This window comes from Varanus komodoensis, unplaced genomic scaffold (assembly GCF_004798865.1).
Source record: "Varanus komodoensis strain SLA01 unplaced genomic scaffold, ASM479886v1 scaffold21, whole genome shotgun sequence".
NCBI lineage: Eukaryota > Metazoa > Chordata > Lepidosauria > Squamata > Varanidae > Varanus > Varanus komodoensis.
In genome coordinates, this window is record NW_025335589.1 from 2,930,368 (window position 1) to 2,956,578 (window position 26,211).

A 26,211-nucleotide genomic window follows, 5' to 3' on the forward strand; every position below is an offset into this window, starting at 1 on the left:
GTTCAGGTTATCTGGGTTCTAGTCCCCATTCAGCCATAGAGCCAACTGGGTGAATCATAGACTTTCAGCCCAACCTACCTCATAGGCTTGTTGTTGTAGGGATAAGATTGGGAGCAGGAGGAGGAGCATAAGTAGCTCTGAGTTCTTTAAAAGGAAAAAAATGAATGATAAAATCTAATATAAATATATAAATGCATGAATTTCCCCAAAACTACATATTCACATGTTTTATCACATTTTCAGTCAGGGTTTTGTTTTATTTTAAACATTTCTCTACATTTGCATACAATTCCAAAAAAATTAAAAAATGGTCTGCAATTCCACAGAATCTATATAACTCAAGAAAGGCCAATACACCATGGAACTGGTTGGTCAGAATCATAGAAAACTCAGCTCAATTGAATCTGTTGTACATTTCTTTAGCCCTAACCCTACTCCAAAGATATGGCAGATCACATACTTAACCAAAACCAACACCTGAGTGTCTACAAAGAATGATGCAAGGTCTTTTTTTATGTTGATCACTTTTTCTAAATGTTGTAGCTCCTCTTGAGCCTTGGGTAAAAATCCAAATATGTAAGATATTAATTAGCATTGGCAATTACATATATGATTTCTCTTGCATGTATAGTTTAAAGTGACACCTGTTAGTTTCATTCTTTCTTGAAACAAACACTACCCATTAGATCTTATTTGTAAAGTTTCTCAGAATAGCGTCCTCCTGGTACAGATTTCAAAAGACAGTTTGAAACACAGTCTTAATCACAAGCTTCATATCTATGGGAAAGTGGATGTGTATTCAGTGTGCTTTTAACAGTGGAAGCAGCAAAACCAACAGAGGCAGAAAATGTTGTGTGCTTGTGGCAAGTATGAGTGCTCAAGATTGTCCTGATTCTTTTTGAGTAGGTAATTTGTTAAAGTTGGCATGCAGTTCATAAAAGCAGAAGAAAGGAAAAATGCATCAACCAAAACAACTCTGGATAACATATTTCTTTCAAACCCTACACTAAATATTTTTTCAAACCTAAGCAAAATACAAAACTGGAACAGCAATATGGCATCTGTACAGATATGCAAAGGTACTTCTGCAGAAAAATAGGAAAATGCTTCAATTTTCCACTGTATTTAAATTATACTATATTTGTATTGCCTTTCAACAAGCTGTTCAAAAATAAAATAAAAGAGAAAAAAATTAAAAAGCAACATAAAACATTTCACATAATAACATTTACAACAGTTTTATTTCTAAAATAAAAATTAGGGATTTGTCACTCTGCAAAACTTGACCTCTTCAATGTTTCTCAAATGTTAAAAATGACAATCTGCTTTCACTAAAAAATGCATGTTTATGATCATACACAAATTCGATTGAGGACTTTTTTAAATGTGTGTGTCTTGCATTTCAGTAGCTTAAGCAAAAGTGTGTGTGTGGTTTTCAACATACTTGTTTGGTGCAACCATCACTGAAAACTAGAAAATTAGACAGGTCCTGCTCAAAACCAGCTGAAATGAATTTCTCACTTAGCACTAAAAATGAGCATATTCTCATGTTCAGTTTCCTAAGGAAAAAAAAATCCTTTGGAAACAGTTTGGGATACCAAGAATTTTCCAGTCTGACCACTGAGGTCCTCTGATGGCTGCACTCCTGTCTTCATAGCTAGTGTGGAAGGAAGCACATCTTGCTGAGGAAGGGATGCACTATGGAGAAGGAAGGAAGGAAGGAAGGAAGGAAGGAAGGAAGGAAGCAAGCCATGGAGTTGCAGTGATTCCAATTGGTCCCTCAGCTCCCTGCCCTGCCCTCTCCTAAGCAAAACATGGCCTATATTAGAAGACAAATATTTATCATTTTTGTCCACCTCTATCATTTCATCATATATAGTGACAGATCTGGGAATTCAGGGCAGTTGAGTACAATTTCAGGGAAATCCTCAGGTAAACTTGTTCATTCTGGTTCCTATTTTCTTTCCTAACTTCCTCTGTGAGATAAATAGAGGTTTATTTGGAATATAAATTTGTGACAAGGGTCTACTAAAAATAGTTTCCCCAAATTATACAATATACAAGTGGGATCTTGTACAGGGAAGCTGTTACACCTTTGTACCACCTATTACCCAATAAATCCATGCTCAGAGAAGGAAGTGGGTTCACAGTCCTTTTTTTCCACCATCTACTCACTTCAGCAACATAGAGAGATAGCCTTCCAGTCTCCTTATACCAATAGATGGGAGAAAGCAAGAAGCAAGGAAAGAAAACTGTAGGAGTTTGGCTTTCCTTTCTCCCCACTGGTTGCAGCCCCTGGAGGTGCTTTAAAAGTATAGGAAGTTTACACCAGTCTTGAGGATCAGGAATACTGGCATCAAGAACATGGAAGACAGCATTTCAGTAACAGCATCCTCAGAGCCTTTTATATCATGGTAAACCAGCATGCTGGATAATTATGAGGGGACTGGTGCAGGGACCAGAAAATTCTCAAAACACAGTGGTGGCTTTCCCAGAAACCTCTTACCTGGCAACCTGATGGGATGCACAGGAAAGAGAATTCCAGAAAAGGAAGGTGCTGCAGTTTGAAAGCTATTGAACAACTGAAAAGATCATGGTGCTGTGAGAGCAATGCCATGATGAAAGATCACAATATCTAGTACTACTTAGGTTAATTGAGGAAAGCAAGTAGGGGAGACATGACAAAGATGTACATAATTAGATTTTTCTCGGTCTCTCATAATACTAGATATCAGAGTCATTCCACAGTGCTGATTGCTAGGCGATTTGGGTGGAGGGTAGAGAGAAGGAAAGACGTTTTCACAATTTGCACAGTTAAAATCATGAAATTTGCTACTGCAAGTTGCAGCAATGACCATTAATTTGGATGTCTTTAAAGGGCGTGTAAAAATCCATGGATGATCAAGCTTCCAGTTGTTACTCATCCTGGTGGCTATATGCTCCTTCTGCACTTGCTGGGCAAAAGAAGCAGAAGAGGGCTATTTATTGTGGTTTTTCTGCAGGCAGCTGGTTGGCCACTGTGTGAATGAATTATTAACTAGATGGACCTTTGGTTCGACCCAGCATGGCTCTTATGTGCTTATGGGATGCAGTAATGGCTTCTTCAGTTTATCATTTCTGCCCACTCCAAGTAAAAATGATGTAGTACTATGAAGAGTTTAGCATTGTGGCGCAAGAGTTCTTATAATTCAGTGATGGTCTTTTCATGCATTAGCTACAGGGAAACAAATCTTGCTTTCTCCTCCGGCAACAGAATTCACCATGGACCCAGGAATGAAACCTGTATTCTCTAAGGAGCTTTTTAGAGGTGAGAACAACTAGCTGCCATGTATAGTGAGACAATGAACTGTAAGTGGATCTGTGGCATAAACTAAATAAAATAGGGAAAGGGAATGTGGACAAGTAACAATTGTGAGGGAAAAGGAAGGTGGTGATGTTAAAACTAAAGGTGGTTGGAATAGAGGAGAGAACAGGAGAGGTAAAGCTACAAGATCATTTTGGGAAGTGGGTAATTAAGAAACATCCAGGTGGGGAACTGAGACAAATTGTCAAACGACTGCAGCATCAAAAAAAGTATGGCTGTGTGAGACAAGCAACAAAAGGGTATCTGTTAAGAAAACAGAAGTAAAGAGTTGCAACCCTTGAAGTCCCCACTTGGACCACAGCTGCCACCGAAGCTTTTGACTTAAATACTTGCAAGCTCTTGTCTATCTCTGCTCAGCCAGGTTGGCCACTGGACAAGAAACAGTATAAAGGAACTTCCAATTCCTGTTAAACTTTGCTTGAGAAACAAATTCTGAGTTTCTCCTGTCTGTGCTTACGCTGGTATCAACATTTCACCTTCCTTGATTTTGCATCCTGGTTTCTCTTTCAGTTCTGACTTGATATAGGCTTCTGTTTTCTGACTCTTGGTCCTGATTTCTGGGTTGTCTAACAATTCCTGGCTTACCTAAGATTCAAACTATACAGTATATTAGTTATTTATTTAATTATGGTCACAGAACATTATGTGAGTTATGTAGTTTATCACTACCTTTCTTCAGAAGAGAATTTCCATGACAGAATATCCTCCCACTCATAGACTGTGATAAGGCTAGCAGTGATGGGAACGTAGGCAGAGTGCTTATCCCTGCTCCCCCTTAAGTAATTCCAATAACATGGGGGATTTGGATGCCCGAATAAGTCTCAAGTGCACATATGAAGCAAATAACAGATTTATAGGCATTTATACAGAGATATTCTTCAGAGCTATACTATAAGACCAAATGGCTGAAATAAGGTACAGTGAAAATGTCATTCATTTCTTCTTGAACAGGCATATGTGAATTTCTATTCCTCCTACGTATCTTTTCTAATCTTAGTATTCTGATCCCCCAGGACAGTTAAGTCATCTCTTTTCTTCCCCCACTGCCTTTATCAGGCTCTTCTGTTCCACTGGGAGAGAAACTATTCCAAGTTGCCAATCGTTTTGATCTCTAGGAGGATTAATCAGTAGTCTAGAAGAAATTAGATGACTATTGATGAGTACATCTCATAAAAATGAGTGTCTATATTGAAAATGAAATCCTTTCCTCCTCTCCTGGGAGAAGATGCCATTGTTCAAGCTCTGTCCTACACCTCCAGTTACTTTAAAACTGAACTCAGTTTCAAAGTGCAATATTATAAATGGCAGGAGATGAAACTGTTGTGTGCTTCTTCAAATTAGTGATTGTTTTATCTTGTGTGCTATATGAAAAACAGGAACAAGAAATGACATTCAGTTTCCTTGAAGTCAAAGGAAGGTGGAATGTAAACTTACTTATGCAAATTTAGAAGGAAAAAGGGCCTACAACTCCTAGTATGCCCTACTGCTGGGAATTGCAGGCCTTTTTCATGCCCAGATTTGCATAGAATTGCATCCATACTGGATCAAGCATTTATGAACCTAGTTATAGACCAGTTCATGGGTGAAGCAAGATTACCTGGTTAGATCTGTAGCAGTTATTTTGTTCATTGACAGTCCAACATGCCCTGATTACTTAAAAAGGCCAAAAATACCACATTGTTTTTTAAGCTTGAAATGCAAAGTCTATACTATGTTATTTTCTGTTGTATTTCAAGGCATATACAGCTCACTTTATGCTGATATGTCTGATTGATTATGTTCTTGTTGCTAACTTGTATATTCTTGCAGTCAGAATTGTTTGGTTCACATTTTAATGTATGTTTACTTAATTGCACCCATTTAAAACAATCTGAGACCCAAAGCTTGGTTATCTTTGAATTTTGCACTTTTCCAAATTTTGCAACAGATTTCTCCAAAAATTTGTATATTCAGAAAAGGTGTGCCTAGATATCCATAAAGTACTAAATATAATGATAAAATTAATTTTATTAGGAAAATGTCTTTTAAAATGTGAATATTAAGCAAAATTGCATACAAGGATACAAGGATTAGGAAAATGGTAGGCAAACCTATAATACATTTTCATGTCAACCTTTTAATCAATGTTCAGAATAAATCTAATTTAAGATTTTTTTTAAAAAAATTCAAAGTCCAGGATGAACTTGAATTCCCATCTTTCCAGACTTAAATTAACAGAAATCCAAACTAACAGATTCACACACCTTGCAGTGACTTCCTTTGTTTTTAATTGTTGTTCTCTCTTTCTGTTATGATAACATAATTAGCTTCTGCTTATTTTGCAATAGGTTAGATCTTTGATCATTTTACACAAAACTGTATTAGCCTCTTGACTTTCAAGAAGCTTCTGGCCCCTTTTTAAGGGTTGCCTGTGAACTTTAAAAAGCTTGGAACCTCGATCCCTAGAAGAACTTCCTTTATCCCTATGAAACTGTCCATTCAATTCTTTCTTTGGAAAAGCTCCTACTGTGTGCAACAGTTCCATCAAAAAGTTGGCTAGTGGGAACAAAGGGCAAGCTCAGCTTGGTGGAGAAGTCCATCTTCTCAGAAATCCACTTTGTGGTTGGTACAGAAGGTGTAGCTGGCTTTTTCTCTTCACATGTTTCTAAATCAGCTAACATCATTATTTAGATTTTTTCCCAGAAATGCACCATTACATAACTCTAAAATTTCATGCACACACACCTGTTTAACCTTTTTATACATATGCTTTATGCTGTTTTATTGATTTTTGTTTTTATGTTGATTTCAGGTTGCCAAGAAAATCATGTTTTAGAACAGAAAGTTGGGAGTATTTATAAATTAATCCAACTATTGAACCCACTTCATTTTTATATCACTGCAAGGTGCCTTATTCAAGGCTACCTTCATGCTTGGCCCAGAATCTGTAGCTGGTGAAGAAAGTAGCAGCCAAGATGCTAAGTGGTGGTGTTGAAACTACTGCACTAGCAACTTGTTTGCTAATGAGCCAAATGCCAGGTCTTGCTGTTGACATATGAAAACCTGAACAGCTTGGAACTAGGCTAACTGGCAGTTCGGCTTTCTCATTACAGACGAGTGTTATCATAAAGGTCATGGAGGAGACCTCACTGTGCATGCCTCAGCCTGCAAATTACAGTCCTGCAACAACCAGGAGACACCCAGCCTACTCCATGGAGGAGCCCACCATATGGAATAATCTTCCTGCTGGTATTAGAAGGATAGCAAAAAGTGAGGCAATACAATTCAATTCAACTTTGCAAAATTTCCGTTAAGCTTAAATAAGAAATAAAGATAAAGTAATCTTATTCACAGTCATTTGATATGAATACATATGTGTCAAAATGTTCAAGATCAATGAGTGCTGCTTTAAAGAAGAAAAAGTGCATAAACATATCTGTATGTGTGAAACCACTTATAATTTCTGCCAAACAGAACATTATTTAGTGACATTATACACTAAATATTATTTTGAAGGAAGGAAATTGCATTTTAATGCAAATTCTATAAGCTAACCAATCCGGCATTTTGACAATATATTGTGCAGTCACTGTGACACATCAGCCAGTACCATTTCTAAGGACTTACATGTGTTTATGCCAAGCATTAAGACTGGGCTAAAGAAAACATAATAGCCATTGAAATCTTTATGAACAGAATTTGTTGAAGAAATTCCTTCCACTCTTCAACATTACTTTGATGCTGTACCTCGTCATTGATTAGCACTAACCACTAAAGCATAACCCAGTGGTTATGGCAGTGGTTCTGCTCCTACCTCGACAGCCGATTCCAGAAGGTGGTGCTGGGGGACTTTGGCTCTGCACCATGGCAGTTATGCCATGGAGTACTGCAGGGTTCCATCTTGTCCCCCTTGCTATTTAATATCTACATGAAACCACTGGGGAGGTCATCAGGAGGTTTGAGCTGCAAAATCATCAGTATGCTGATGACACCCTGATCTACCCCTCTCTTTCAACTGATCCAGGTGAGGCAGTGACTGTACTGAACCGGTGCCTGGCCGAGGTAATGGGCTGGATGAGGGCCAATGAAACTTAATCCAGACAAGACGGAGGTCCTGTTGGTGGGTGGATCAAGCTCCTGGGTAGGTGGCCTGGATCTTGCTCTGGATGGGGTTGCACTCCCTCTAAAGGACAGGGTATGCAGCTTGGGAGTGCTCCTTGACCCGGAGCTGTCCTTGGAAGCTCAAGTGACTGCGGTGGTGAGGAGCGCTTTCCTTCAGCTTCGGCTAGTCTATCAGCTGTGCTCCTACCTGGAGGAAGACTGCCTAACGACAGTGACACATGCATTGGTTACTTCCCGGTTGGATTTCTGTAATGCGCTCTACGTGAGGCTGCCCCTGAAGACAGTCTGGATACTTCAGATGGTGCAAAACAGAGCAGCCAGGTTGCTGACGGGGACTGGGCATTATTTTCACATAACCCCAGTCCTCTACCAGCTTCACTGGCTTCCCATCAAAGTCCGGGCTCAATTCAAGGTGCTGGTTATTACCTATAAAGCCCTAAACGGCTTGGGACCTGGATACCTGAAGGAACGCCTTCTTCCATATTTGCCCTCCCGCCCCTTGAGATCAGCAGCAGAGGCTCTCCTCTGGGAACCCTCCATGAAAGATATTAGGAGACAAAGTACCCAGGGGAGGGCTTTCTCTATGGTGGTGCCCCATCTATGGAATGCACTCCCCAGAGAGGGCCGCCTGGCACCGTCGTTATTTGTTTTTTGGTGCCAGGTTAAGACCTTTTTATTCCAGCGGTATTTTAATACGTTTTAATATTGTTTTTTCTATGATTTTAATTGCAGCCAGTGTGGGTCGGGAATTTTATTTATGTTATTTATGCTATTACATTGTAAGCTGTCCTGAGGCTTTTTTGCAATTAGGACAGCATATAAATATTTTAAATAAATTAATGAACCCTATGCTTGTTTCGACCGAAAACTCCTACAAGCCCCCACCCCCACATCTGCTTTAAATGATATCTGCATCACCAAAGTATTCAAATAAAACATTCAATAAGAAGGTAGGTATTTTGAGTCTCCTTCTGTTCCCAAAAATATGACTCCCCACCCTTGCTTTTAATTATTTTTTTGCCTATCCACACTGCTGCCTAAATTTTGGTGTGGTGGTAAAAACCATGATCTGCCACTATGCAGATATTCTCCTTTCAACAAATATTCCGTGGCCGGAGTGCCAAAACTCCAGCCCATATTCCAAATCCAACTTGCCTGAGATTCCAATCTCATGCTCTGGAGTTCCGCATATGGCCACACTACCTTCCACTGATGTCTTGATCTCTTTTCCTTTAACTACCAATTGTCAAGCGCTCTTTCCAGATTTTGTATTAAAATGACTTGGTTACTGGCAGAGAGAACATTATGTTAAAATATGCTACTTTGGCTACATTGTCCTCAGCTACACTTGCCTGCAATGTAGCCCCAGCAAGCTTCTTCAACCTGAAATTCAGCCAATGGAGGGGGAAGAGTCCTGATATCTTTTGCAGTTTTAACGTACCTTCCTTGACATGGCACCCTATTCTAAGATAAAGAGAAGTAGGTGAAGAAGATTTTAGAATCTATTCCCTCAGGACCAAGGCCATCTATCACCAGATGCCCTGTGGGAGAGGCCTTAAGAGTGAATTAGGAAGTCCCACCCTCTCCCAAGAAAAAAAGCACATTGGCGCCAGCTCCAGCTGTCCCAGAGACATTTACCACCAAATATTAGGATGTCTTTAGAAGGGCTGGTATCCTAAGGGCTCCAAGATAAGTGACTATAAGTTCTAACAGCTCTATAAGAGCAGGTAAAGGAGATGGGAGATCTTATGCTAGTTCAATATGTCTTTCTGGCAAAGAACATACAAGTCCCCTGTTTCTATGAGGTAACCATCAATGCAATACCTGTCCCTCTTAACCAATTGACATGCAACTTCTAAATTAACAAACAGAAAGATCAAAATGAAAAAATAATTGTAAAAAAGTAATCATGTTCTTTTCATATATAAAGCATCTCATAGCATAATAGTGAAAAGCTGGAAAACCTTTGAACAAGTAAGGTCTCAGATCTCTGGTAAATAGCCACAGCAGAAAATTGCTATATCGACTTAAATTAGAGAAAACCAGAGTTAAAATATCTGCCTTTATACAATATGGCATGGTTTTATTTCATATACAAATGAAAGACATGTGCAGCAATATCCAGGGAAGCATTTCCTAGGTTATGAAAAAGAGATGATTCTGCAATTATGAAAAACCATAAAGAAAATCTCCAAGTTGTCTGTGGATCTTATCCATGTTTTTCCCCCAAAAGAGATACAGAATGAAAAATAGAGAAAAAAAAATATGTTAAATGAAATACCCTCTGTATTATCAACTAGATTTAAACTTGAAGGAATTTTCTTTGTGTGTTTGTTTACTTCTCTGTATTTGGAAAATTAGTGCATAATTTAAAAATTGATGAAGAGAGAGATATTACTCTGCATAGCTATCCTGGGTAGGGATAATTGACAAGTCCCACACATCTTGTAAAATTTTATCTGCTTACAGGAGAGGTTAGAATCCAGGATTTTTTATAACTTTAGGGAACTAGACTACATTACTATCAATGACATCATCAGTACATGATCCCTATTTGATTGGAATCACTCAAAGAAGAGGAAATCAAAGCAATATATGATACTGGAACAACATTCCACCAGGAAACAGTGGCTACCAGCACTGACATAAGGTAAAGCAAAAAGAGTGGAGAAAAGCATCCTTTGCAGAGGCAAAATGCAGAAATATGCTTACAGAAATATCCTTTCCAAAAGCTTGGAAATGTTTGTCAACAAACAACCTTAATCTTTGTAAATATGCACATTATAACATGGATTTGAGTTCTATGTGGCTTTTATCAGCAAGCAAAAAGGTGAGTCAAATTAACATGCTAATCTTATAAGTACACAGTTTTTAGCTATCTAGTGTGCCAATGAAATGCAGGCATCTTTCATTGGACTAATGAGGAAAGATCATTTTTGAAGATTGCACATCTGGCCTTAGTTCCCAGGAAAGACAGTATGGACAGCAATGAAGACTCAGTGTTTCTAAGCAAAACATATATGTGAAACCATAATAATAAAGAATGGAGAAGAATGAATCGGTGCCCCCGTCCTTTGATTAATCTGAGAAAATTAACAAGCATGAATAAGAGGCAATGCAACTGAGAAGAGGAGGCACAGAAGGAAAGCTAGTTCAGTGTTGGATACATCTGGATTGAGATTTCATGTAAGCGTAGCAAAATGTGAGATATGGGAATGACAGGAGTTATAGCTGAAAGCAGCTGGAGAGCACAAGGTTGGAAAAGGCTGTCCTAAGATGAGTATCCCTGCTCATGCTGTTTGCACAGATTTATTCCTGAGAAATATATGTCTGATGGATGCCATTTTCATCCAACTTCCCTAAAAACAGAACAAAGCACAAATGATGGAGCTATGAATCGCTCATTTCCTCCAAATTCTAAGACTTCTCACTCCAAAAATATGCTACACTTATCTAGATCTCTCTCTGACCCCTGGTTTCTTAAGTAGCAACACCTCTCTACTTTATGTTATTCCCACTGCAACAATTGCTCATGCACACCATAAAATATATCCAGTAATGGATAATGCATTGAAAAAGGCTGTTCTGCTAAGAAAACCTCTCTCGTTACCCTTACCCACTTTTTCACAGGTTTGTGAAATTTTGTTTTTCATTTGCATTATTGGGATTGCTAAAGACGTCATCATTATAAGAATAATTAGAACAGCAGTATGATGAAACAAAAAGCAGAAGAAATGTTTTGTGAGATTCCATTCCATGGCTGCATCCAAACATTACAGGATTAAAGTTATTTGCTTTTTATATCACCCCTCACCCAACATATGAACTAGCTTTCAGACCTTTTTCTACAAACCAGTTCTTGCCATAGCTGTACATTTCCTGTCACTGCCTTAAGACAGTGAGACTCTGTGGACCAGACGAGCTGCTCCATAGTGCCTTCAGGAAATGAGTGACTTGAGAGCAGGATTACACCTTCTAGCCATGGTTGTGAATGAGTCCAAAGCTGAACCTGCTCAGAAAGTGCACTTTTGGCATTGAATATGAAAGTCTGGCAATGTTTGTATGAATGCATGCACATACGGCTCTTTCACAGGAGTGAGGAGCTTGATTGGCACTGTTGAGGCTAAGTGGTGTGATTCCACTCCCACTCACATGTGGGTGAGAGACGAAAGAACTGGATGTTTCCTTTTTTATGCCTAATCACTTGTCATTCCCATCGATACCCAGTTTCTTGTTATTCTTATACTTTTGTTGCTAACTTGACATTCTTAAGGAAAATCTATTTTTTCTGCTTTATGTCTTTGCTGAAACACTGAAACTCAAACACTTTTCTTATAGGTCCTGCTTTACCTTAAATGTATCGAAGGTGAAATTAAATATTATATGTCCCAGCACAAATCGAAGCTGCTGGTGAAATGTTCCTAGTATTAGTATATACCATGTGATGCTACAGGCATAAGAATGTAAAGTTACTCAGGGTGCAGTCTAGATGTGGTCACAGGATTGCTCAGCCTGAGTGCAGCTGCATACATATTTAGACTGAAGAAGTCCTGCGCAGGTGGCTGAGGAATGCTGAGAGTTGTAGAACGTTTTATGATCTAGAGATGCAGAGGATTGCAACATTACCCTGTGCCTTGCCGACACACTAACTTTGAATATTCTCATGTCAATGTACTTCTCTACAAACAGAGCAAACTATTACAGATAGGTCCAGGGAAATAGCCCTTTTTAATATTATATACCTTCTCTATATCAGGCACCCTACCTGATGTAGAGAAGGAATTTTCCATTCCCATGGTCAGGGCAAAGGAGTGATGATGCTTAAAATAATCTATCTGAAGCCTGATCGTTTGACAATGGGCACTTTTCATGAGCTAAATTGAATGAATTATTGTCTTCAAACATAAATTTGGTAGCTCCAAATTGAATACTGCCGGGACCCCCATGGTATTTCGCCATTGACTTAACATGTAACCTCAGGCACATCCTTTAACCTTGGTGTAGCAGAGTGAACTGAAGCAAACAGGTGCTTTGTGAGGCAGAAATTAATATTTGAAGAGCACTTTGATTTATTCCCACATGAAAGAAGCAACAGAAGTGCAAAGCAGTATTTAAATATGCATGACATTGAATTTAAGAAAAACAGGATCTGGCCACAAAAAAGAAAAGATTTCACTCCATCCCAATCAAAGCTCTCATTTTACTGGGGTAACAGAGTGGTATGAAGTAAAAAAAGCAAAAACACCACCCCCACTCTCTATGCCACTAGGCTGGGCATATGGTTCCAAGTACTTTAGATTCTATACGTGTTGACTCTGATGTTAAGTCCCACTGAGTTCAGCTGAGTTCAGCAGTGCTTACTGCCAGGTGACGGTGTATAAGACTGCACCCTTAGAACTTCTAGAACAGCACAGCGTGCTAACAAAATTCATTTGCATCTTTCAATCTTAGACATTGCCAGTGTGAAATGGAATAAATACCTGAACACAGAAAGTATGATAAACACCACTGACATATGTGTTTGTTTATAACATCTATAAGCTTCCATTTCTAAATGATATATAAAGCAACTAACAGAACAAATCTGAAAATAGTCATACAATTTGTAACCTATTAAAATCCTTAAAGTTGAATTAAATTTAATTAAAAAGAATAAAAGAAGAGAAGGGTGAATAAACATGAGCAGGCTTGTTTTAAAGTATCAATGTCGCTAAACTGTTCTTCCAAACAGGATAGTATAAATCTCTTTCCTCATATAGAGAGGGAAGGCTATAACAGAAGGCCTAAATGTTTAGAACCAGGATATCTAAAGAACACCTTCTCCTGCATGAACCTGTCCTCAATTTTCAGTGACCACTGGAAGTGGATCAATGACCCACTACGTATACATCTAGGTAAGTGAATACTCAAGACAGGGCTTTTTCCATTCTGGGATCTCTTATTATGGAACTTCCTGCTTAGGGTTTCAAAAAAAGCATTCCGAATGGGCCAGGTCTTTCTAAGTTGTGGGGGATCAAAAAAAAAAAAAATTAAGAAAAAATGCCAGTGCCTCAAGTTGAGATGAAGAAATTTCACAAACACCAATGTTAAACCAATTTCACTGATCCTGCAGGGTATGGGTCAGTGAAGGATCCTACAGCATTCAAAACTAAGGATGCAATTCCACGCATGTTTGGACAAAAAGGAGACCTACATCTCCTGATTTGCTCTAGCAAGACCCTTTTTATCTAAAATATGCATAGATAAATCCCCCTTTGCCATCACCCTGTGTTCTTTTTCAGGAATTTGGACCATTAACAGAATTCTCATAATGCATCTCATTCTTTTTCACTTGTTCACAATATGCTCCCTTCTGTCTTTACTTAATTCATCTCTCTCTCTCTCTCTCTCTCTCTCTCTCTCTCTCTCTCTATCTATCTATCGATCTTTCTGCATGTATGTGTGTATTCAGCATGGAGAATAATGAAGAAGAATTAATATTTTTGTATGGATAATTGAAGGACTTGAAAAAAGGAGCAATTTTGACTGCTAGGCAAATTCTTGAGCTTTTCTTTTTCAAATCTTTGAGACCATTTGCTGTACACTTCCTGATCCAGTTCCAGCATATTTTGCGGGACTAAGAGCATTGCTAGTTCTAATCATGTGGTTGGAATTCAGCCTGCATAGACATTCTTAGTAGAGAGATCCTTTGACCTTCTACCCTCCACAGACACATAGTTAGCAGCTTGATTTCTATTGGCAAAGCCAAAAAAAAAAAAAAAAGTATCAAAGTGCAAATTATTTTATCCCAGCACATTTCACCATTTTTTAAACCAAAAATGTTAGCATTCACCCAAGAACATCAATCTGTGGCTGTGTAGATCTCCTCCCCTATTTGCACATCACCTCATTTATCTAGAGAACTTAAGTAGCCACACTATGTACCGTGTGACAAGGAAATCAGGGTTGCTGTGTTGGAAATGACCCCCACCAACATTTAGTCTATGTTAGTAGAAGGGAAATGCTCCTGAAAAATAACAATCACTGAGAATCAACCCCTGAAAGTATAGAGAACAAATACATGGCAGAAAATTAAAGTTGCAGCATAGCAGAAGTTGATAGCTATCTATTCCAGTCTTTTGTTCTTACAATAGAAGCATTAGATTCAAAATCTCACTATGCTCCTAAACTATTTCTTTCCCAATCATTCAGTCCACAGTTCCAGTAGCTAAATGACTTCATCTCTGAGAGAGAGATAAACTTTAAGTTGATTGCAACCATAAATGTGTCAAAAATCAATAGGTATTCAAGATCATTAAATATCATGCACAAAGATCTTTACTAGAATTTGAGATGCTCTGCAAATATTGACAATGTGTCAACCTAGGTGTTTTAAATATCCCAATCACAGAACATTCACTTGATAAAAAGAAACAGATTGAAGGACAGTCTGTGTAAATATCATATTTGCATTTCTGTGTCAAGGCCACGAGTTAACAACTTTCTACATCTGTCCCAACTCTTCTGCAATTTTTATTATATCATACATATCTCGGTGTCATTGCTAACAAACTGAAAGTTATTTGAAAAGATCATACAATGGTCAATGTTAAAATTATTATTTTTTATTAAACTATGAAAAAAGAAGAACAAAGCACGGATTCAGAGTCTCAATGCCAAATAAGTATCATTTTTTCTTTTTCTTTTTTGTTTATACTCACCATCATAGCAGATGATAACGTCTTAATTCACACACACACATATCTCTGTGTAACTTATAACTTTTTCATGTAAATGTATAGCAAGAAAATATTTATCCTCTTCCATAGGTTCTACTTTAGCCAGTGCTAACATGTTTCAATGTGTGGATCACTTTCTCCCACTTACACTGCCCTCTGTCACTGAGCAATCATTGTTTGCAAGTCTAAACACCATTACGTATTTGTAGGGCTTACCGAACATACTGACACTAAGAAGTTCTATTGAGTAGGAATGTAATGTAAAGGAAATGACATATACATGTCACATATAGATATCTTCATCCTCTTCAAAGCACTACCTGGATTCAGAAATAATCAGGAAATCAGATCTATGGCCAAGAGAACCTAGCTATCAGCTTTGCCCTAAAAATACATATAACAAGAAGGCATATACTTTTCATTTGCCAATAACTATTCTTTGCATGAAAGCCTAAGCCATATTTTTACTGTGGCGGTAGCAAAAGTAAAAAAAAAAAAAAAACAACTATGTTGGATGGAAAATGGGCCACATTAATTTAGCGATTAACTGAGATCTGCAAAAGAAGGGAATAGTGATTGTACAAATTATTACGTTACTCATTACAGGCCAAGCAACAGCCTATGACTATTTCAAACAATATACCCTGCCTCCAGAAAGGAGTAGGTCAGGAATATCCACTCCTGCCTTAAGCCAAATGATTACTGGTAGAGGATATCCTTGCTGGATCAACACTATCACAGTGTCCAAACCCAGTTGAATGTCCAGGTTAGCCTCAGAGCTGGCCTAGGTTGACTAGTTTGTGTTTGGATAGAGGCAAGTCACCAGAATCACTAATCACCATAAATGTTACACCAGTGTAACTTACAGCTGTATGTCATAGAGAATATATCTTCCTCTTTTTCTCCTTTCCACAAATGTGGTTGTACTCAAACCATTCTGGCAAGGTGGGAGAAATGCTGTTCTGAAAGTGAAAGGAACCCATCATGCCAAAGTGAAGAAAAGCAAAGTGAAGCAAATGCATCTATTCTTGAAATAGAAATCTTCACTTCTCCAGACACTGACTCTCTATAGCGGCTATTCCTTAAACATAAATCGCAGCTGTGATTCTGTCATTGGGTATAGCGACTGCAAAGTGGGAGAGATCCTATTTGGAATGGTTGGAATGGTGCCTGCACACTTTGCTTCTCATTGCGTGTCCTGCAAGGGGTAGTGACTTGAAAAACAGCCTTATTGAGTCACCTGTATGCTCCTCTCAGTGGACTTGCTTGCTGCTTTGCAGAGAAGGGGATTTTTTTCTCATAATTATCAATTTATCATTGTGAGTTTCAAAACTCAGAAACCCCCCCAAAACCACAACAGAAAACATAGAAGTATAATAAAATCAACTTTTCTTCTATGAAATATAAGTGAATCTATTTTAATTCAATAAGTGTATGTAAAATATGTACTCCTATATATTTATGTATAGCGATGTATACTATTCTCAAGGTTATGCATAGACAAAGGCAGCTCCAGTTTCCATGTATTTATTGATTTCAAAATTATACCTAAAGACCACCCATTCAAAAATGGAAAATTTCATCTATTCCTACAAGTGGGTAACTTGTAAGCCAAACATCTGGGCATCCACAACTTTTGCACCCATGCTATAGGGAAAGGAACAGGCAAACTAAATATATAGCCTGTATTCCAGCTCTGAAATATGAGATTTATTATTCCTTCTAATACTTTGTTTGTAAAATGTTAACTCAGGATGTCCTGATTTATCTTTAGAATGCCAATCTTTTCAAGTATGCTTGCAGTAAGGATAATTCAAAATGAGAAATGGCAAGATCATCTGTCACTGTCTGAACTTTTTCCTTCTTGCATTTAAATGACATGATCCAGAAGGAGAAAATAAAAACCCCAGGAGAAAATAAAAATCCAGACATGATCCAGAAGGAGAAAATAAAAAATAAAAAGCAGGAGCTGTGGATGCATGGATACATCCCAGTCAGATTGTCATTAGTTTCAACAGTGGTACACAGCAGTTTAAATAATGGTTCAAAGGGCTACTGCAATCAAGGGGATAAAGGAACAATCTCTAAGGCTTGGTGCTGTTGGTGATAATCTGAATGGGACTGTGGGATACACACAGTCTTGGCTTCTGGATCAATTTTTTTTCACCCCAGGGAAGTCCATATACAAATGGACTGGAATTAATGGGTTTGCACTTTTACATTAATTTATATTATGAATTAATCTCTTTCTTGTTATGAATCTCTGCTCGACCAAATGTTAGAGTCTTGCCATCACATTCTATGGAAATGCTTAGCTGTATTCTGTGGAAACATATAACTATATAGCCATACAGATATTGAAGACAATGGATTAATCAATTAATTTAATGATGCCACAGTAACAGTATAGTCCTATGTAGGATCAGACCATCTGGGGAATTGATACTATTATCCTAACATGGTATTACTGTTTGACATGACCGTTAGTATTGCAACTAACAACCCCATTGGCAACCAACTGGCACCCAGGCACAATTCAAAGTGCTAGTGCAAATATTTAAGGCCCTAAACACTTTGGGAACAGGGTATCTAAAAGAATGCCTTCTCCCACATGTGCCTACCCTGAGCTCATCATCAGATGTCCTTCTCAGAGGGTCTTCTCTTAAAGAGATAAAGAGGATGGCAACTAGGGTAAGGGACTTTTCAGCTGTGGCACCCTGATTGTGGAATCAGCTCTCCAAAGAGGTGCACTTGGTGCCTATTCTCCACTCTTGTTGGCCTCAGGCAAATATTATTTACCCAACATTTTGATAGTTAAATGTTTTTAATCCTCTAAAAACCATTTTTACTCTGTGTTTATTGTTTGGATACTGCACCTTTTGCCTAACTTGAATGCAGTTGTTGTAGGCCTGTTGTTTTTATTTTAAGTATTTTCAATTGAAACAGTACTGATTTTTTAACTTAACATTTTATTTTAAGGTTTTGGTTATTTCATCTCTGAACTGAACTGCTCAAAGAGCTGTTTTCAGTTTATTGGTAGTACAGAAATTAAATAAACAAACTTGGGCTGATTGAATGTTTCAAAGAGCTCATGTGGTATGTTGGTTAGATTGCTAGATTAACCAATCTGGGTTTCAGTTCCCGCTCAACCAAGAAGCTCACTGGGTGACTTTGAGCCAGTTACAGACACTAAGCCCAATCTACTCACGTGATTGCTTTGAAGATAAAAAAGTTCTATGTGTTCCAGGAAGAAAAAGAATATAAATTCAATGTGGTGACAAGGACAAGGACAATGAGGATGACAAGGACGATGAGGACGATGATGATATGAGCTGTATATATGCTATGGATGTTGAATGACTTTCAGTCGAAGGGTAGAATTCAATCTCAGAGAAGCCTTTAGAGGCCACATTCCAGTGGTAAGCAGGGTCAAAAGTGGAAACAGCAGGATAAAATTTTAAAAAATAAAAATAAAGAAGAAAATCATGACATGGTAGTTTCTACCCCTTACAGTCATTAGCTAAACCTTAGGAGTGACGTTTCAACTTTTCAAAATGGGAAAAAACTGCTGAGAAGCCACCTAACATTTGGTAGTTGAGGAAAGAGAGCATGGGCATTTGGGTAACTAAAAAGGCTGGCATTGTGTTTGCAGGAAGGATGAATTTGGCCCCAAAGGTAGCTAAATCTCTCCCTCACACCTGAGGTCTTACCCTTCTGAAATATACATTGTGTTCCTACATTCTTATAGGAGCACAGTGATGTGTGCCATCTATATATGATTGCAACCAAGTAGGTACTCTTGGGTATTGAAAATCACCAGGGTGTGAAAAATGTTTGTACGTGTGCAGTCCTACTTCTGTCACACAAGATCTATATTTATTTCTTTGGAGCATATTTTTGTGCACTATTGCTATGATTCATCTGACTATAGTGACTGTCGTTCACTGCTGCTGTGCTTGCAGAATACCCTGTTTGTTGCAAGCCATTGATACAAGTCCACAAAACAGGACATTATTTCTGCAAAATACATAATATCAAATTATTGTGATATTTCATAATATCAGGGTGTTGGTAGAATACTTACTGATATATAGTCTGGTTTTACATAGAAAATATCTGGTTTTACATAGAAAAAAATGGTTTGCTATAGAAAATCTCTCTCTCTCTCTCTCTCTCTCTCACACACACACACACACGCGCGCGCGCGCTCCTAAAGGCAATTTATATGCATATCATCACAAAAGACAAACATTTTAGTTAAAAGAATAATCCATTCTGTGGACTGTGTGCATGAACTGGAGAGTATAAAATAAAAGTAGTTCTCCGATATAAGTTGCACTGGGATTATATATATTTACTGAATGATTGCAGTATCCATGAAAAGTTCTTCAAAGTGGATATATTGGATCATGCTAACTCAAATCTGAAACAATTGTAGTTTCAATCCTTATGCTCTATGCAAATTTAAATTGAAATATGCAGTTAAGTATGGAACTTGAACTTTCTTACTTATGTCAAATGGGGTAGGGGACTTGCAGCAAAATCCCTGCAAAATCTGGAAGGATGAGTACAGTTAAGGTTGGCTATTACTTTGTTTTAGTGGAGAATTGCACAGGAGACTGAAGAGGAATCTATCAGTTCTGGTTTCCCCTGCATTTGATTTTTTTTAAAGCTCAAGTTCTTCCCATTTCAAATATGAAGAAATGTGTGGATTTTATTAAATTCTTATCAGAACTGTACTATGACAAAATTCTTATCCATTTGCATTTGCCAGATTCAATAGTTAAAGCCAGTGCTTTTTTTGTAAAAAAAAAAAAAAAAAAGGTGCCAGAACTCACATTGCCGCTGGCAGTAAGCATACACACCAATCCCAAGCCGAGCAGCATCTGGAGCAGCTCTCTCTCACTATCAGATAGCAGATCGCAGACACAATAGCAGCCTGCTAGCACTATGTTTGCTGCTGATCTGCTACACCAAAATCACTTCATAAAATCCATTAAAAAAAGGTGCTGGAACGCCATTCCGGTGCGTTCCATGACAAAAAAAAAGCCCTGGTTAAAGCTAACACATTATTCTTTACCTTAGTGTATCTGCCTGCTTTGCAGCTGTTAAAGGTGAAACCCTGAGGTGGGAGTAATAATTTGGTGGCAATAATAATTTGGCATCAGAAACATGGCTGAATACAAAGGAATTCAAACCAAGACTTTTGAGAGCTAAAACTTCATGGATGTATCCGTCAGTTTCCGGTTTTTTTTGATGAAAAATTAAACAAAACAAAACCCCACAAGTTCTTTCCATCCCAAACATACAGACATGAATAAATAATTGTACTTTTTCATCATAACAGCCTTTAAGCTGGATGGGGTTCCATGCAAGAGAGGTAAAATGATATCTCAATGTAGTTGTTGTTGTCGTCGTCATCATCATCTTTCTATTTAGTTTACAGCAATTCTTTCTAATGTTGTAGCTATACCACAAGGTAACAATGGAAATCCATGCTATCTTTTATGGGCAGCCCCCCAGATCTTGTGCTATCTTTTAAGCCAGCCCCCCCACCCGCATATCCTGCTAGCATTCCTGCTAGTATGAGCTACCTAGGCTTAGTTGATAAAAAGGAATCTAATGCACTATTGGTGACAATCTGCTTGAGGCACCTTGGGGTCTAGAATGAGCTCTGCTGAGTGGGTGAAATACTGTTTTATTCATTTTTAATTTTATTATTTGTTATTATTATTATAACATTTCTATGCCGCCCCTTGCCGAAGCCTCGGGGCGGCTTACAACACAATAAAATACATTGAAATACAATAGCACATAATAAATTACCACTAAATACAAAAATACAAAAAAGACACTGAGATACAAACATAATAACATAAAATTAAAATTAACAGTATAAAATAAGTAAATAAAGAATATAGGAGGAGAAAAGAGAAGGAAGAAGAAGTTGCCCTGGCCAGATCATATATTTTAACAATTAAAATGATGTTTAAATAAAAAGGTCTTTACCTGGCGCCAAAAAACCAGTAATGATGGTGCCAGGCGGACCTCTTTGGGGAGTGAATTCCATAGGTTGGGCGCCACCGCAGAGAAAGCCCTCCAACGAGTACTTACTCTCCTAATTTCTTTCATGGAGTGTTCCCGGAGAAGGGACTCTCCCGCAGATCTCAAAGGGCGGTCGGGCATATACGGACATAAGCGCTCCTTCAGGTAGCCAGGACCCAAGCCGTTTAGGGCTTTATAGGTCATAACCAACACCTTGAATTGGGCCCGGGCTTCAATGGGAAGCCAGTGAAGCTGACGGAGGACTGGAGTCATGTGAGCATAATGCCCCGTCCCCGTCAGCAACCTGGCAGCTCTATTTTGCACCAATTGAAGTGTTCGGACTGTCTTCAGGGGAAGCCCCACGTAAAGCGCGTTACAGAAGTCTAGGTGGGAAGTCACCAGCGTGTGTGTCACCGTCACCAGGCAGTCGTACTCCAGGTAGGGGCGCAGCTGATTAATCAGCCGAAGCTGAAGGAAGGTGCTGTCCCAGCCTGGTGCCTTCAGGAATTTTAGACTATCACACTCAGAATTTACAATCCTTGACCATGCTGGCTGGAGTTGATGGGAACTGAAGTTCAAAGTCTCTGGTAGGCGGTTGGTTGGGGAACTCTCATTAGGAACATTAATACTCCACTGTTCTGTTAAAACAGCAGCACTAGCAGCAGAAACAGCATTCAAAGCATCTCATTTCTACACTGGAAGTTCCATGCATTTTAATGGCATATATTCTTGTACCAGTTTGGAATAAGAGTTCAATATGGCTTAGAAAGAATGTGATGGTAAATGCTGATTTTGCTATGTGCATCCCTCTCACACACACAAAGGCACAAAAGGTAGTTCAGCAGATAATAATAAACATTTTCAAAGAGCTGATAATAGCTGTAGTTTATACCAGATATTTACAGCTCTACTCAAGGAGGTGGTGAGGGGGGCATGATAATAAAAATGTATGACTTGTTTTGACTACTTAATAATATCGTCTGTTTATAGCCCATTGTATTATTTATTTAGTATGTGGCAAAGACAATCCATGAAATGATAAATTGTTGTGTGACTGAATCTCTGCACTTAAATAAAGATGAAGTACTAGGTGCAAATGCAGTAATTATAAGGAATGCATTTTTGTGACAGCCTGATGTACTCAATCTTGGTGTAGCCATCTCCTTTGGCTGCCTAATCCTTTGGATTTCATGAAGCTGAAGGAGTTTAATTCTGTGCTTAGCAAGTGGAATAGAGATAACTAGATCTGCCCTACTTAGCAAGCAGCATCTCTCTCCTGGCTCCTAAGACCAGAAGTATTCAGCGTGTTGCACAAGTGAACTTCTATTTCCCATGCCCTCTCCTTGCCTATTACAGAATAATTTAATCTATTTATTTCCTGGCTTGAAACCATTTCATGCCATTCATCAGTTGAAAAGCCTCAAGTAAAAACACTATCAAAAAGGCAGCCTTTGCCTTGTTACAACAAGGTTAGAACTGGGCTGGGTAGATTGAGTGTGGCCCTTGTCCTGTCTCCATTCAGCCCTTTGTTTAGTTTTAAATGGTGTCTGCCTTCAGTAAGTTTAGTCATTTTCCAGAAAGCCCACTTCATGGGAAAAGAGCAGAAAAAGAGAGAAATAGGGGTGGCTGAAAAGAGATGACCCCCCCACACCTTTGGGCTCAGGCTGTATCCACCATTGGCTACAGCCCTCCTCACCAGGAAAATGTAGCCCAAGATGGATGAACGAAGAAGAAATGTAGCCCCCACCAGAAAAAGCATTTCTCAGCAAGCAAGCAAGCAAGCACCTGCTACAGCATCTTAGATTCTAAAATGTGTACTACAGAAGGGAAAGAGGAGGTGAGGAAATGATTAGATCCCAGAACTGCAAAGGAATTGAAATGATCTCCTCTCAAAATTAGAATATGATAAATACTTTTCTGCTCTTGGGAAGGACCAACTTAGAGAAAGGTTGTTTGTCTGGCTTAGTTGATATATGTCCACAATATTACCCAAAGCTCTTGTATATAAAAATTAACTCTCATTGACACACATTTGCCTTATAAGCTCTTAGCATTCATCTCAGTTAACTTACATCAAGTCCCTTTATCTTTGCCCTAATACTTTGTCACTTTCCTTTGGTCATAAGCAGGTACCAAAAACTGTAAAGTAAGTATTTTCTCCTCAAATTCAAATTATTCAGCCAGCAGCCAATAAGCATATTTTCCTACTTCTTTCATCTGAAGGCAAATCAATACCCACATGGCCCCAACAAAATCAGAGAGCAGCCAATACAAACTGTGCAGTCATAACCGTAACTCCAAACATTCCAAACAGTGTAGTTGATGATAGTCTTTCCCTAGCTGTTAAAATCTCATCTAAGCAAAATAAATAGAGGTTCTTTTCTTTTCCCAGAAAAAAATATTTAACTTTCCTTAGGGTGATAATTAACCCATAATATAAGCTTTAAATATTTAATCTTATTCTTTCACTGGACCCCAGACCAGTGGGAGAAAACTATAAATTTAATGCATGCATTCATAGTGTAAAATTTCAAGAGTTTTCTTTTGTCTCAACGTGGAGAATAGACCTACTGCAAACCCCACATGAATGTCAGGGTTACTGAATCATCAGGTGAGTTCAAAATCCAAATAAAAGTGAAAAAATGCCATAAAATTGACCAGAGTTGTTTGTCTTTGGTTTTGAAGTCTTTGATTTTCCACCTTTAGGGTGGAAAAAAGAACTTGGACAAATAGTTATTATTTTATGCAGTGCTTTTGCCTTTAAAAATTCTTGGTAATTTTAAGTGAAATGGCGTGTGTGAATGTGTGCGGGGGAGGGTGAGATAATAAAACATGTACAAAGCTGTGGTATAAACTTGGGTCACATCTATTTAAAACAGATCTGCAGTCATGGGACAGTGCAGGCTTTTATTCCATTCAGGCAACTAGCATACACTATTAGGCAAGAGATCCAAGTCCTGTTGGATGGTGTCTGTCCACTTGATGCTCCTCTCCCACAAATCTATACTATTCCAGTGTAGAGAAGCTTTCCCATAACACTCCCTGTCACAAAAATCTGAACAGGTGAAGCATCCAAAAACCTAAGCATCCAAAAATCTGAAGCATCCAAAAACCTAAGTCACTACAATGATGCCTATGGATTCTCACCAAGCCCAATGCCAACTGACAGATACCTGCACTTAAATGTGACCAAAGCAACCAATGAACTAATTTCCCTATAAACAGACTATACTCATCCCTTCTAACAGTTGTGGAAATGGCAAAAAACAGACATGTCTTGGATGATAAGTCTGCCTGACAAAAAATCCTACTTGGCCCAAAGGTCAGCTAGGAAGCACACATTGCATAAGGGAGGCAGGGAGGCAGGCAGAAGATCTAAAAAAGGCCCTGAAGATGAGGGTCCCATCCCTCCACCCAACATGTGTGGGCTTTGACATACCTTCAGGTCCACATGCCTCCCTTTGTTGACTTACCTACAATGTCTAAGGTGGGCATGTGTGAAGACATAATCATGGATACATCCTGCATGTCCTGAACCCCTCTCCCAGAAAAGTCCAAAGTCTGCATAAAACATGCATGATTATGGGGCAGGGAGTGGATGTTTTTGACGGGCCAAGCAAAATTTATGCTTCAAACATAACTCAACAAATATATTCCAGTGAGTAAACAATACCTGAAATATTGTTAGTGTTGTTGCGTTAGCAGCTCTTTGGCTGCTTCTCATGTCCCTACGAAATCTTTAGAAATGCCGAGCCCTTCATCTTTCTGTCAGAGATGGTAAAGATTAGTTAATGTATCTCTTTAAAACTGAGATCTGTTTCCATATGCCACTGCATGTATTGCATGATGGCTTATTCAAATTCAGAACCGTACCATTGGCTCACAGAGATGCAGCACTTAGTTTCTCACTTTGGAGTGGGTGGCTGACGATATGCCATCCAAACTGGGTTTCTACCAACACTTTTTAAAAAGCTATTACAATATCTGATCATATGTCACATATTCTTCATTTGAAAAAAGGATGCATTTTCAACATGACAGGGGCTGAGTATATGCAAATTAAGAGAAAGCGAGGACATGAAGTCCCATTCATTCTCCTGACAACACACCCTTTTTATTCTGCTGAGGAGACAAATTTTCACTCTGAATCTAGGTCAAAATTTTTGAATTATTGTCCCCTGATAGAAAAGTAGATGAAAAATACCTCCTTAAAAATAACTTTTAAAAATGCTGTACACTGACACAGAAATTGATTTTCTATGGAGGACTGGGTTTACCGATGAAAGACATCCAGATGAAAAACATCATTACAGCAACTAAAGGACAAATGTCCTGGCTACAATTAGTTTATATCACATAGCTAAGGACAATAATTTGAATTTCACTATGACTGTATTAAAAATCTCTTTAGGTTCACAGATCCATTTCTTCTTAGAAAGCAGCATGTGCTTGTACATTTATTGTTGATGTTTCTGCCCTGCATCATGCAGGTCTTACTTTGGTGTACTTGCTACTGTGATGCAGAGTGCAGGTGCTATGTAGTTAGTTTGCTTTGGCAACATCCATAGGACAATTGCTTAGGTTCAAATTCATATTTTCTCCTACGTAGCTTTCTGCACAGGTTAGTAGGAAGTGCCAGAACTGGGGACAATGTGAGTTGGAGAATAACATGTGTAGCATATTTTAAAGACCTAAAAAATTAATATAGCTGCCATCTCTAGATCACGCTGGCTCTGCAGTTCTGTATGAATGCACACCACAAAACCACCGAACCAATTCTGAATAAGCATGCATAGCATTGCACTGTGCTTAGCCCACGTATATGAACTATTTATCAAATGTAATGATGGGCAAAACCCTTCTGAACAATTTTAGATGAATTTGTCTTACTTATTAGCCAGTTGAGAATGTTCTTTTAAATTCCTAAAGCTATAGTAGGATTTTATCTATTGTTCCCCAGATAATAGTAATTCGCAAAAATTT

General features: G+C 38.4%; 1 long non-coding RNA gene across 1 annotated transcript; it reads left to right on the forward strand.

Moving 5' to 3' along the window:
• The first annotated feature begins 3,222 nt into the window (after window positions 1–3,222).
• LOC123023811 lies at window positions 3,223–6,690 on the forward strand. The gene is made up of 2 exons (XR_006414811.1): window positions 3,223–3,307; window positions 6,457–6,690. It is a non-coding gene; the product is annotated as an uncharacterized LOC123023811 (long non-coding RNA).
• The last annotated feature ends 19,521 nt before the right edge of the window (window positions 6,691–26,211 follow it).